Source organism: Haemaphysalis longicornis, unplaced genomic scaffold (genome assembly GCF_048455015.1).
Source record: "Haemaphysalis longicornis isolate Haplotype H1 unplaced genomic scaffold, Haemaphysalis longicornis Haplotype H1 scaffold_11, whole genome shotgun sequence".
In the NCBI taxonomy this organism is placed as follows: Eukaryota; Metazoa; Arthropoda; class Arachnida; order Ixodida; family Ixodidae; genus Haemaphysalis; species Haemaphysalis longicornis.
Window position 1 is genome coordinate 32,445,280 of NW_027526214.1, and position 14,927 is coordinate 32,460,206.

A 14,927-nucleotide genomic window follows, 5' to 3' on the forward strand; every position below is an offset into this window, starting at 1 on the left:
AATGAAGACTGAGGAGTACATGATCAAATCCTACGGCACACCGCCCTCATTTTTCATGGGTAGGAACCGCATTCCTAGGGTCTTTCTTCAATGTACGTTGGAGGACGTCCCAGTGGAACAGAGACGTGGAGCAGCTCTACGAACTCGCCCTATGTCCTCACTACAAATTATTCAGATTGTGCTCCCACCTAGGAGAGGGCCTTCGTATACGGGGCACGCGCGGGAACTGAGGCACGCTCCGCGGTCGCCTTGTTCGCATGACCGTTATATGTTTCGAGACGCTGCTTCTGTGCATGTCATTTTTTGTTGTCCCGGAGTAAACCGGTTATTTTTTTGTTTCTTCCCCGTCGGCGTCCCTTCGTCTGGTCGGGATATGCTCCAAAACCCTTCGCACATTAAGGAGGTTCCTTAACATTCAATTTATCCTGTTTCGTAATTTTCTGATTCCTATGAAAAAGGCATCAACCACATTTTTTTAACATACATTGCTCGCTTGTGTGGCTGCTTTCACTTCAACTGTGTCGCAAAGTTTTTCTTAATTGCTTAGCCAATATTCACTAGAATCCGGAATGAAAGCTTTACAGACAATGCTTGTAAATACGTAAACTACTCAAACGATATTATTAATGTTTAAAAATTCCTTAAAAGATTTAGTTTATACACAAAACTTGCGTTAGCCTGTTACACATCGTTTTCTGCGTAAGATACTCGCGAAATTCAGGGCAAAGCACAAGATCAGCTATGGTATCTTGATTTTTATATTCTTTTGTTATACTATCCTTCTCCACGATTTCTACACCAATAGAGATTGAGTTTCACGATTTGAATAATATAACGTGGCCCGCAGCACCATATACGTTCGTTGCATATGTGCAATTCATGCATCTTTCTTCAGAAAACTCGATGCGCTGTAGTATGCAAACAAACCTGCTACGTTTTTTGCGTTCGGTTGTTACTGCACGCTTCGTGTAGCACTTTTGTGCTTTGTGCTGGAGCCTCCACTACGTGTGCCTTTCGGGTGGGCGCCTCTGTGTCGGAAACTCCGGCTTGCAGCGACAGCCGGATGACCCTAAAAAGCCGCAAATTGCCTGGGAAAGACTGAATCAACGGCGCCTCTCTGTATGCGTCATTCGAAGTTCGGCGGCGTCGAACGCGACGTGTGAATACACGTCCGAAGGACGCGGAAGCCGCAGAAGAAAAACCCTCTCACTTCATCTCTCGGAGTCTGCCTGCGCCGTTACTACCGGCCCACCAAACTCAGGAAAGAGCTTTGTGTGTGTTTGTATTATGTCGCGCCGTGTGCTAAAGCAGGTGGAACGCCTTTTTGACCGTTAGAAATTTGGGTATAAAAGCATTCTCGAAGCGCGGGAGTGCATTCCTGTTGGAGCAGATAATCAATGCTGTCAATCTGCTGGAAACCTGTAATGTAACCTAACCCGTAAAGGCATTGATTCTGGCATGGTACGGCTCATCTCTCCCCATGTTGTAAACCAGTTAAGTTTTCCTTCGATTTCTTGTCATCTCCAAGCCAGCAACATTTGCTGGCCACTCGCTTCACCACTCTGCTACGTGCAATGTGGAGGGGAGGGAACGCGGCTAGGGGACGCCTGCCCGAATGCAAAGTTGCAACTTTGCAAACCAGCATATAATTTAGATACAGCAGTGTCTACCCTTCTATCCAGAGAGACAGCTGAAGGGCCGTAGAAATGGAGCCTGTAGAAAACCACTCAACAGAGCGATAGCGTGGCGATCGACGTCACGTTCGTGACCAACACGGAATACTTTGCCTACGCCATTCGCACCGATTGTTAAACTGTAGCTGAGACCTCAGTGACCAAGTAATTGGCGTTTGGAGCGAATGTGCCGATCGCTGACAACACATTTACGCATTACAAAAGTACGTTCAAGAATATAACCCAGCTACATTGCAAAGCTTCCGTAAGCAAGGGAAGCTGGAGCCAAGTCTGGCGGCCCCACTCCTTCTGCACGCTAATCGCTACTACGTTACCTTTTAACAAGCCCATTTCACTGCCACCGGCAACGAGACGTTGCGTACGGGGTCTTACATCCTTTTTTCTTTGTTCGGCCAAGGCTTCAATAGTGGCGTACGGATGGATCAAGTGGCGCGCCGGAGTGTACTTGTAGCGCCGCGCGCGGCGGAATATCGCCCTAGAGCGGGGTACGCGTACCGGACTGCTATGGGTCCGCCGCTGGTTTCGCCCGCTTTTGTCGAATGCCTTGGCGCTCAGAGGCTAAGTACATAAAGATGGGGTATTAAATTAACTTTTTGCATGCAGATCTGCGTTCTAGTACGGTCCGTTGCCTCCGGGACGTGTTCTTGCAAGGTGGGAATAACCGGCCACTGTAAGCATGCTGCGGCTGTGTGCGCTTACGTGAATGAGGCAACTGACGAGACCTGCACAAGCACACACAAGCAGAGGGCAAACCTGACGAAAAAACCGAAGCGGGAGGTCAAAAAAAGCAACGCTGACCTGATCTCTGTAACTTGTTAAGGAATGCATTCGCTCGACTTCCCTTTTCACCGTGATTTCGGGATTGATTGATTACGAGGTTTATCGCCCCGACGCCACACACACGACGAGGCGCCATGTAGCGCTGGGTTCCGGATTAATTTTGACCACCTGATCTTTAATGTGCGGTAAAATCTCGAACACACGGGTTTTTTCTCTTCGCCTGCATCAGCAAAGCGTCCGCCGCGGCGTCGGCGCTCGCGACTTCCGCTTTATTCTAGCAGAAAGCCCTGCTCCAGTGCTTTTAGTGGAGCATTCGTGTCTGGCGAGCCGTCGTTCTCTGACGTGTTCTACAGCACGTCCACGGGTTAAGATTCCTCGGGCGGATGGGGCGAGGTCAAATTTCTAGCAGCGGATCGACTGCACTTCGCCCAGTTGCGGTAAAATGAGGGCGTGTACGAGCTTCTGTGCGAAGGTTGGTCGATTCTCCGCTTCTTTTACCTATTTTGTCTCTCACCGCTTACGCGTCTCCTTTTGTAAACATCCGGAAACAAAGTCGTCAGGTCGGCTGGAGTAAAGTTAGATTCCTTCAAGAAGGTGAGTGGTGTCGTCGTGGATCCTGGTGAAGGACCCGATCACGAGACGAGGCAAAAAGATGATGAAGAAAAAGTCTATTTACACTTATTTACAGGAGACGACGAAACATAGCACAAGACAAAACGAAAACTGAATGACAAATAAAAGGCGCGTTCCCTGATGGGGGCCCGGAGGCCAAAAAAGGTGCCGAACCGCCGAGCGGCTGGCGAGGAATTCGTGGGGCTCTGGCGCCCAGAAACCGCCCCAGGATCAAGTCTTGATGCTAACGCTCTGTCCCGCAGCTCTGAACAAACTCGTTGAAGCATGCGCGAGCAGGCGCATGCAAAGCCGCCTCCCCACAGCAGCGCACATGTAACAAATTGGCCGCGTATTTGCTCCTTTCGTTGCAAATGCCGTCAAAAGACGATAGTCTTTATCAGCTTTTGCGAAGTAAATGCCTCCCTTCGCTTTACCGTTCACCTCTCATGTTGTTCCTCTTGCGTCGCGCTCCTCCCAAGGTAAAAACGCCAAATGTTTGCTTAAATCGTGTTAAATTTCCCGCGTTTCACTGTTCCAAACCGCGTGTCTCGATGCGAAGGCTGCCGTACGGCGAAGACGCGCGTTAATCGAGGCGCCCTACTTCAACGTTTATAGAATCACGTTTTTCTTCTCCACGTGCGTTGCAAGCAGAACGTGGAACCTATCTAGTGGAACCCTCCGTAACTGTTGCCGGTTGATTTCTTAAAATGGCGCCAGAAGCTATAGTGGCGCGGGCGACAGCAGGCGACGGCGGAGTGAATTCTTTTTCTGCAGTTGATGAAGTATATAATTTCGCAAAAGTCAAGCATGTTTGAATTTTTATAAAGGAACACTGCAAATATCACTTCTGTATTGATTTGTTGTCTCATATTTGCGTAATGTCTTGTTCTCGTTCAACAATGTTGACAAGTATGAACATTCCACCGGACATAGACGGGTAGATTTAGCTGTGACTATAGGAATACTGCGCAGGCATTGTTTTGCTTTGGCCGTGTGGCTGAATGGAGTCACCGACAAACAGACGGACAGACAGACACACACACACTCATACAGACACACCAAAATTTCTCGGTTTAGGTACCCCAAGAAAGACTATCGTCTTTAATAAGGGGTTTGACCTCCGCTCCCCCCTGTCCGTCCCCGAAGGTCAGGAGGACAGGAAAGCCTTCCCCGACGCCCCGTAAAAGCCGCCGGCGAGGCCCATACAAAGGGTTGCGACTAGCTGGCGTCGGTGGAGGCCGCCCCAACATTCCGCCACCGGATGGGGAGACGCAATAAGGCCACGAGAAGGGAGGGGGTCATCGGGTTCATCAGTGCTGTCATAAGGGAGGGGGTCATCGGGTTCATCAGTGCTGTCATCATTAACGCTCCCCTATCAAGAGGCTGTATCAGGACTGCTTGCACTACTAAAGGCACCAAAACAGTGATTACAGCGCCGATACCCCAAACAAACGACAACAAAACACGGGAGGAATATCTCTTGAGGATTCAATGCATGCAAGCGCAATTTCCGCGTGCCAACAAAGCACCAAAAGAAAAAAGAAACAGCAATGATGCAAAACCCGCCCGGGGCCCATCATGCAAACCAGAAAAGTACCCGCATGCGGGATACAACGACAAAGGCAAACTTACGACTCACTCGCGAGAACAAGGGTAATAACAAGAGAAAACGGCAGCCAAATTAACAGCGCCATTGCAAAACAAAGCAACAAAACACAGGGTAGACCGTTACTTCCGCCCCAAGTACAGAGAAGAACGAAGAAACAGCAGCGGAATGAACCGCCCACAAGCGTTCAATCAGTTCACCACAGTTCCTCCTCGCTGCCGCCCCTAACAATCGACTTAATCGTGCGCTGCTTCGAGGTGAAAGTCCAAAGCCTGGTTGTTGCGCCAACCGCTATGTTCAGCATTCGACGAGGCGTCAGGTGATCCGCCTCTGCAACCTGTGAGGGAAGCCCACAAGGCTAGAACCACACGCATGACCATTAGCCGAAGCTTTAAGACGCTTCCTTTCTCATGCACGCGTTTGACACTGTCCCCTCCAGCGCATGCAAAGTGGCGGCTCTCTACTGCCTCTTTGTCAACTCTCGCTCTCATTTGGGATGCTCGATTTACTGCTCCCACCAGCAGTTTATCAGCGTTCGATGCTGTGAAGATGCGCCTAGACTTGGAAGACCCCAAAACCTTGTCCAGCGCAACACTGGAGCCATTTTCACAGCTTGTGGACGGCTCGTCAACGCTAATGAGCACTGGCGGACCTTGTTGACGACGCGTACCCGCCTGTGCGGACGGCGTCTCAGTGCCGTCCGACTCCATGTCGCTCGTCGGGGCATCACCCGTCTGCGTTCACCCGCTGGACACCACCGCCGCTATGCCTGCCGGATTTCCGCTACCGCAAATGTCCGAGGTAGCGTCTGCCCCCAGAAAACCGTTTGGGCAGGGCCAGTCATGATACGGCGGAGATTTTGAAGCACCCAAGTGGGTGTTGGCTGTCTGACCGACCACCTCTACTCCTACCGCCATGGATGTCAGCGGAGATACCTCTATACTGCCATGATCATTTGCTTTTCCAGTTCAGTCGCTGAACAAGCCCGTCACCACTTTAATGATGCGTGCAGTGGAGGCGAACGTACCCCCTGGAACCCTGATCTGCATGGTCGACTTTTCTAACCCTAGCTGTGTAACATGGGTAGTAGCCGACAATAGCCACCGACGCACGCCGAGCAGCAAGGCCCGCGGTGGCCCTTCGACTGGAATCATCCAGCGATGAAGCCGCGTTATCGGGCCTCATCTGCTGATCTGCTCCCGCCTCAGTGTCGCTCAGTGAAGACAAGTTTCTACGGGCAGGCTCATCTGCCTTCCCTGGATCAACGCTGCCGAAGCCCGCCCCTTCTTTCCCGGAGGGCGCCGTGAAGGCGAGCGTACCTGCTTGACCCGTTGGCTAGCCGGCCAACTTCGCTGCCTTTGGCTGTGTAGCCGATGTGCCGCCGAAAATAGCCTTTGACGAGGGGAAAATAGCAGGACCCGCATTCGCCCCTTTACGAGAAGTTTCTGCCAATACGACTGATTTATCCGACCTGATCAACTGATACGGAGTGGAAATCTTTCTCAGCCACACGGTTTCGCTGACCGTGTCGAGCCTTTAGCTTGAATGGTTTAGCGGTGACGCTCGGTCCCACTAGCCTGCCGCTTACTTCGTTACGCCGTTATTTGGAGACTCCCGACACTGCGACGGTGACGAGACGCGGCTTTTCGGCTGACTCCGGACCATCTACCTCAACCCAGCGTTCCCTTGGAGGGTGGGGGGGGGGGGGGGCTGGCGTCATGGTCGAGATGAAGGTGACCGCGGCAGTCTGCGGACGAGTGTGCGGTCTGCCCGCAACTGCAGCACGGCCGCAACACGTTCTCGTTAATCGTCCGCGCCCGTAATTCGGCCTCGTCCAACCTTAAGAGCCGCTCGAGCTCTCGCGTTTTTGCGCATTCAACCTCCAGCTCTCTTTGTCCCTGGCCATGCTGTGCTCTGGCAATAAGGATTTCCCCCAAAAAGAAAGGTGCAGAGACAGACCACTCACAGGCGATGACACGCCCGCTAAGCGGTATCACACACGTCAGTCCCACTTATCTCCCGCGGGGAAAGGAAGGTCCTGAAGTGAAGTTTCCTGGCAGGAAAACTAATCCGTTCGTTGTCTCGTAGGCGGCAACCAGCCGCCTTGCTTCGTCTTTGTCCTTGCGTGGTGTCGACTTCTCTCCTCCTCTACTCTCGAAGACGCCTCTCGGCCCGCACTGAGTAACCACTTCGTTAACTGAACCACAGGTAACGTCCACGACGCTGTCGGGCTGCGCTAGTAAAGTTAGGTTCATTGTTAAAGGTGGTTGGTGTCGTCGTGCAGGGTGGTGAAGGACCCGATGACGAGACGAGGCGAGGAGATGATGAAGAAAAATAAGTTTATTTACACCTATTTACAGGAGACGACGAAACATAGCACAAGAGAAAACGGAAACTGAATTACAAATAAAAGGCGCCGCAGCGCACAAAGGAGGGTATCGCGGTGCGATCCCTGATGGGCGCCCGCAGGCCAAAAAAGGTGCCGAACCGCCGCGCGGTTGGCGAGGAATTCGAGAAACCGCCACGGGAGCAAGTCTTGATGCGACCGCTCTGGGCCGCAGCTCCGAAAACACTCGTTGAAGCATGCGCGAGCAGGGCGCCCGCAAAGCCGCCTCCCCCCAGCAGCGCACATGCCAATAAGGGTTTTGACCTCCGCTCCCCCCCCCCCCCCTGCCCGTCCCCGAAGGTCAGGAGGACAGGAAAGCCTTCCCCGACGCCGCGTAAAAGCCGCCGGCGAGGCCCATACAAAGGGTTGCGACTCGCTGGCGTCGGCGGAGGCCACCCCAACATTCCGCCACCGGATGGGGAGACACAACAAAGCCACAAGAAGGGAGGGAGGTCATCGTCAAGACGGGGTTCATCGGCCGTGTCATCATTACAGCTGGGTTGGCCTGGCTCTCGCTCTTTGCGTTGTTTACGAAGTGCCTGCGGCATATTCGTGTATCTTGTTTTGGTAGTCACCGGGAGCCATCAGAGCTATTAAAGCATAGGGTAATTAGGTGAAGTTGCGCTAATGAGTCATAGGGGAAAGGCGGATAAGGGTCACTGGCTTTTTCCGCCGCACAGCCCTTATCCAGGCTTGTAGGCGGTCTGTCTCGAACCACGTGCCAGGAAACGTATAAAGCTTCACGACGGGGCTCCTTTCCCTTCGTGTTTAAGACGCTGTTGTGGCACCCAACTACACAATAATATCTAGCGCCCTGTTTTTTGCCTTGGGCGCAATAGTTTCCATCACGCCGAAGCAGCAAGAAGCGTACGACAAGCGAATCTCCGGAAAAGCGTACCCAGTGTACGCCAACTAAATGTGAGCGAAGCCCACCTGGGGAGGAAACGCCGTTGCATCTGCGTGGCGAAATTTGAGCCGTACGCCCCTATACAGTGGTGATGGCTTCCTTTTGTGCGAGAGCAGTGAGTGTACAACGCCGGGCCACAACCGAGCAGATTTTACCTACTCCGCAATCTCCCGCTTCAGCAATGGCGGTCATCACAGTCCAGATCTGCTGAGCAAAGTAAACTGTTCTTCTTCGACTTCAAGTTGGCGCGTGCATACGACCACAGCGGCCCAAGTACTTTGTTCTTCAAAAGAAAACCTGCCTCGTCATGGCCACGCCTGATTGCGAAGCCGTACTCTGAACAAAACGTAGTCTTGTTTTAAATCGCGCCGTTGTTCTCGCGTGAGCATTTCTTCAGAGGTAAAACATCGCACCACGAGAAAAATTATCCTAGCGGCGCCTGCAAGATGCCGTACCTTGCGCAGAGAGAGTGCCAAAATGCAACGAACAAAACGACCCAGCTTCGAAGAAGTCCATGTTTGTCGTATTTCTGCTCCTTTGCGTTCTGCGCTATTCGCTCCCCAGTAATTTTACGCGGGGCAACAAGGTTTTAGCGTATGTAGCTCAGCTTCTGCTGCAATGCTTTAAAAGTAACTTCGTAGACGCAATTCAAATTGATAACGCCTTTTTACAAAGTATAAAGTTTTTAATGTTCTAAAAACTCGCCATCTTCTTTTAAACGGCCAGTTTGTTCGAAGTTCCAACTCTCTCTTTCAGTAGTTCAGCCGTCACGACGTGTCAGCGAATCATATCTGCATCAAGCTCTTGCAATGTTAGTCACGTTTCAATTTATTTCCAAGAACATCATAGAATCGAGGCTTTTAATGTGAAGCTTTAGTGTCCTCGCTCAACCCGTTGTACATCAATGCGCCCTGCAGGAAAGCCCACTTGCCCTGATGATGCTTGATGGTGCTGAAGTGGATATACAAGCACGTCCCGTAGGCGGAATTGTATCTGGGTCCCTCGCTTTATGACGCCGGCGTCTATCCGATTGCTCCATTTTGACGTGATCGAAGCGAACCCCAAGCAGCAGGTACCGATTCGATTCATAAATTCCAAACCCAAACGTTAACCCTAAGGAGAAAGAGGAAAGTTTGTCCAAAAAAGGTGTCACGGTTGTCCTAGGTGGGGTGCCCTCCTTCGAGGTTCCAAGACTCCTCTTCTCCGCTCCGGGCTCGAAGAATTCAGTCATGAATCCCCAAGTCGGAGCTGGCCAGAGCGCCTCCCGTAGCCTGACCGTATTTGTGGTGGTGTTCTGCGTGCACAGCCGAGAGTTGCTGTGGGCATTGGAGAAAAGTGGTAGCACAGAGTAGCGCATACTCGCAGGGTGGGAGAGAGAGCGAGCGAGATGAAACGTTTCAAAAGAGATGGGTTTTTTGGCGAACCAAAGAATCCATCACAAGAAAACTTCCCCTTCAACCATCGTCGTCGTTAGACGGAGGAGTGCAACATTGTTTGTACTGTTTGCTCTCAAGACTGCGTCCTATATACTTGTGAGGTGAGAACACGAGCACGCCCAAAGCGCCGGCCAATGAAATGTAACAGCTTGCCTAATGGCGAAGCTGATCCCGCAAGGAAGGGGCAAGGAAGAGCGGGGGGTCTGTGGAGTGTGACGAGGATGGATGATGGTCGGCGGTTCAGACCCGTGCCATGCCCTAGAGGTGCTCCGCTAAAGACCTTAAATAAGCATTATGCCCTCTCCCCTGCAAGCAGGTTGTCTGGACTGGTCTCGGAAGAAATCCCCGGCCATCTCCACTAGCGTGAGACCTGTGAAAAGGCGATGCATGCAGTGTATAAGTGTGCCTAAAGATTGTAACTCTCTAGCCTCACGGGGCCCTCTGACTGGGTACTGGATACGGCCGGCTTCTCGCTTGCGCTCGGCCAGTGTCAGTAGATCCCACCTAGCCTTCAAAGATAATTTTCAAACATAAATATCTACCAGGAACAGAGTCGGAGGGGGGGTGTTCTGATTGTTCATGAGTACCTCATGATCCATAATGCGGTGCTGATGCTTAGCGCTCAACGTCTTAGGCCTTAGTGCCTTTGCGTTTTTGCCCACGGACATGAAACTGTTGGGAAGTAAAGGTAGACGGCATTGTTGTGAAAGTTTTGTGTCCTTGAAGCACGAAGCATTTTATTGCGAAGCGTTGGGAAACGAGTGTCCCAGTGTGTTCTTTTAGTATGCGTTACGTTCTACACACTAAGAAGTCGAGGAGTGCTGGGCACTCCGTCTAGGAGTGGGTGTACTCAGCCCTATGGAAACGAGTAAAATTGGATGGTGATTTCCAGGTTTTTCTTGCATTTTATATATCCTAGTAACAATTTTGTTGTAACTTTGCTGTACCTTTGTTTTACCTTCAAACTTGCTGTACCTTTTCTGCTTGGACCTTAAATGGTTCGCAGTATATGATAAATATTATTATTAAAAACGTTTGTCCAATATTTCACTACTTTTGGAAGTACTGGACTACTCTTCCGAAGAGTAGCGCGTGGCGGTCAAAACGAGAGGCGAAACACTCAGCGTGGGATTTAGTTGCTGCTTTCGAGGCTTAGTACTTGAACCCTGTGTGGGAATTGCAATTCAATCTCCAAGGCAGCATTCCGTCACCCCCTTTAAGGGTGAACAAGCTCTATTATCGGCGGCGTTCCCGTATTCTGCAGAAGGGTACTACTACTCAGTCTTGAAAATCATCCCGTTACGCCCCAAGAGCGTTCTGCTATTCCCCGCGAGCCAGCGTGATTTCGCTCCGCTTTCTACTAGCCTCCGCCACCTTCCCCACTATGGTACTATAGAAAGCTACAAGCAAAAAAAAAAAAAAAAAAACCGGACAATCTTTTTTGAAACATGGAAAAGAAGAAAAAAAATAGCTCAGACATTATTCTTCAAGAAAATACCACAACGATAGGTGCATTCACGAATCTCACACAAAAAAACAATATATTTGGAAATAAAATATCACAGCATAAAAATGGTTCCTACTCCACATGCACACATGAGACGTAGCGCCTATTATAAATACATCCAAGAAAATTGCACAAATAAAAATGCAGCCAAGCAACTGAAAACAGGTAACCACAAACAATAATTAAAGACAATAAAAATGACATAACACCCAAAATAAAAGGGTACTGGCATTAGCACGAAAAGCGTCAGTAGAAATACAGCAATGTGAGAATAGTTAAAAGTGTTAAAATAAAACAAAATGGCCATACTGCATCAGAGAGTGCTTCACATGGACTGGAGAGCCAGCTCTTATTTAGGACACATTAAAAATATTTACTAAAAAGTTTGGTGAAACCAAAATCTGGGACTAAAACAATTCGGCGTGGATTACTATTACGCATTACAAGGTGCAATCAACACAAAGATACAAAGCCATGACACAGAAACTTTGCACCAGATATATTTTGGTGGGACAATAGGGTAACGCAGAAAACATTGCCACTGGGTTTTTAGGCTAGGTGGTTCTCAAATGAGGATGCGCTTGTCAGATTTCAAAAAAGCATAGCTTGGTATTAAAAACAAACACGTTCGAGCCGACTGCTTCCTAATGTTGGTGGCGGCCTTCAGAATAGTACCGACTAGGGCAACGTGCTTGAGCCGAAGTAACGTCTACAGAAGCAAGAAGGTGAGCTTCGCCTTTGAAGCGTGTTACACGCTGAAGAGCCAAAACACAGACAGCAGCAATAGGCACCCGACCACGATGTCCAAGGCTGCGAGAAGTGTCTTGGATACGACGGCAACTCCTGCTGACGCCTCGGGGCTATGCTTCTCTCTTTCTCTCTCTCTCTCTCTCTCTCTCTCTCTCTCTCTCTCTCTCTCTCTCTCTCTCTCTCTCTCTCTCTCTCTCTCTCTCTCTCTCTCTCTCTCTCTCTCTCTCAAAAAAAAAAAACAAAAAGAAATCTTCGGGCAAGTAGCGTCTCCCCGTGGTCCCTGAATGTGCAGAAGAGCGGGACAGAAACGATAAGTTCTACGAGGAAAAAAAATAACGATTTCGACAGCGTTAACTGAATTTTACTGGGTGATAGCTTAGATTTTGCGCCGAGAGCACGCATTGAACTTGTATTGGAATAAAATACTCCTTGGCGCAGTCACCAGTCTAGATGCGAATGTGCGGTGACCTCGGATGCAACCACGCTCATTGTGCCACTTGGCCAATGTCATGTCAGACCGCGCCCTACAGCCGTCTCCCTACGCACTGTGCACCAAACCCATTAGTGCTTACATGTCCGTAGCATCCATTGTTTACCGCGCTTTCGTTCCCAGTACAAAAACATTGCAAAAAATTTAAGTCGAGGTAACTATTTTGTAAGGTTATAATTCCTTAATATTTTCCATTGGATTTTGTGCACAGCCGACTGCAACTTACGGCCCATTATACGATCACAAGTCCAGCGCGGAAAACTTGCTAATGGGTCATATAGCTACCGTGTTCTTCATTCTCGAGTACGCTTCGTTGCATACACGCTGAATATCGCAACATTTAATGAGAACCAATACGCTCTTTATTGAACGATCACAACATTCGAACATTAAAGGGGCAACAACATGAGGCGATGGCAAAAACCGAAGCAAAAAAAGTAGTTTAACGGGCACAACAAACAGTGAGGGCGACAGCGACAAATGAAAAAAAAATAATGCATTGCTGCGGATGCCGTTCGTCGTCGTAGCTGCGATCGCTTGTGGTCTGCTTCTGGCCAGTAGTAAGCCCGTGGCGGCGACGGCCCGTCGCCTGCCGCAGTCGCCGCCGTCAGCGTCCTGTGTAAAGATTTTTCGCTTGTCTGGGTCGCCCACAATACCTTTTTGCTGTACCCATTGAGTGAGGTTTCTCGCGTAACTTATCGCCTTAGACGCATGTAGTTATCCTTTAACAGTGCGGGGCATACGCCTTGGAAAGTCCCATTTCCATCCATCGTGCCCTCAATGAAAACGCACAAAACCTGTCTGCACAGCATTTCAGTCTGCTGCTGTACGCATGGCGGTCACTAAAATTTTTGGTATTTTAGTGACTGCCACGCGCTACACGCGCTCCTGTCACTCAGCATATTGTACGCAATTCTTTGGAGCCGTGGAGGTAGTCACTGCCAGTGCACGGCAGCCACTCTAACCCTAGCCACTGAGCTAAGAGTGCGGGGTAGAGCTGCCACTATTCGCGTAATCGTGCTTCTTACCTGCGAAAACATTCGGCTAGAATACCAATACTTCAAGAATCATAGGGATTGAAACGGTGCAAGAGTCGACGCTGTTTCCACACGGGTACAAAGGCCGCCCTTCAAATTGAAGGAATGGTCAAAATGGGTCACGAAAACGTTAGGGCTAACCGATTTCGCGGCTCGAAGTTAGAGAGCAACTCTGCTTCTTTAAATACACAAGACAAGAATACGAGGTTAACTAATGGCTTACCTGTACTTCCCGCCAGCGTTTCTTCGTCCGGTAGATAAATCCAAGGTCACCATAGAAGCGAAAGATCCCAAGCTCTAGGCGCGAAGCCTGCCACGGCGCGAATACAGTCTGGCCATAGCGCGCACATCGCTACACATCGCGCATTGATTGATTGATTGATTGATTGATTGATTGATTGATTGATTGATTGATTGATTGATTGATTGATTGATTGATTGATTGATTGATTGATTGATTGATTGATTGATTGATCGATTGATTGATTGATTGATTGATTGATTGATAAATGTTTCCCATTTGAAGCGGGATGATGACAAGTCATCTTACCAAAAAGGACTAATATAACCATGTTTTACACTCTTGGTTTATTACTAGCGCTGCTTAGGGCAGGCACTAATGCTTATTAGGCACGAAATACCTTTTTTCCCTGTTACAGGTAGTACCTGTCCTAGGCAATATTCCCCTCTCTGCTTTTCGTCCACCAGCATTCTAACCTTCTTTTCGTCCCCTCGACAGGCTTGAAGTTAACTTCCTCTGTGATACCCTTAATCCTAGGGCTTCAGGGAGCACAATATTCCCTTCATGTGGATTGGGATGGATAGTCTCACATTCTAACACTATGTGTCGCATAGTTTCTGTTTCTTTTCCGCAGCCCCCGCATGCCCCATTCTTTTGTGAGTACTTCCCCACAAAACGCTTATTTCGCAGGCAACCTGATCTAGCCTCAAAAAGCAAAGCACTGCCCTGGGAATTATAGTAGAAATTTTTCTTTCTGATGTTCAATTTCTCAGCCCGGTACAGCTCTAACGACGTTTTAGCTTCCATTTTTTCCCTCCATTTATTCGTTTTAATCTGCCTTGCCTCTTTTCTGTTTACCTTGGCTGTTTCAGCTTTTCCACTGTTCTCTCCGTATTTCATCGTTAGCCTTCTAGTCTTTCTTAACCACTGCATGTCCACGCTTTTCAAGTATAGGTACCTAAAAACCTTAGCTGTTCACCTTCGTTGATTCATTGCCATCCACCTCATTCCAAAGCATATTTTACTCTGAGCTTCTCTCACTCCAAACGACGCCCAGCCCATATCTCCCTGAACTGCTTCGTTAGTTGTTTTTCCATGCGCGCCTAAGGCCAAACTTCCTACCATTCTCTCGTTTACTTCAAGGCATGATAGAACGTCTGATTTTAAGCAGACTACAGCATTCGCAAACGTGAGACAGGGAACCATTACTCCTTTCCACATTCCTCTTACTACTTCATATTTGTTACACCCCCACAGAGCTCTATGCTTCATTGTAGCTGCGTTTCGCTTTCCCTTAACCTTAAGTTGCTCCTCGTGAGTTCTTAAGTATTTATTCCCTTCGTTGATCAACACCTCCAAATATTTATATTCCTTCACACAAGGTAATTCGCCTTGATGGATAGACACTACGTCAGTGGTAGCGTCATTGAAAACCATTATTCCAGATTTTTCTGCACTGAAATTTAACCCAAAGTCGGTGG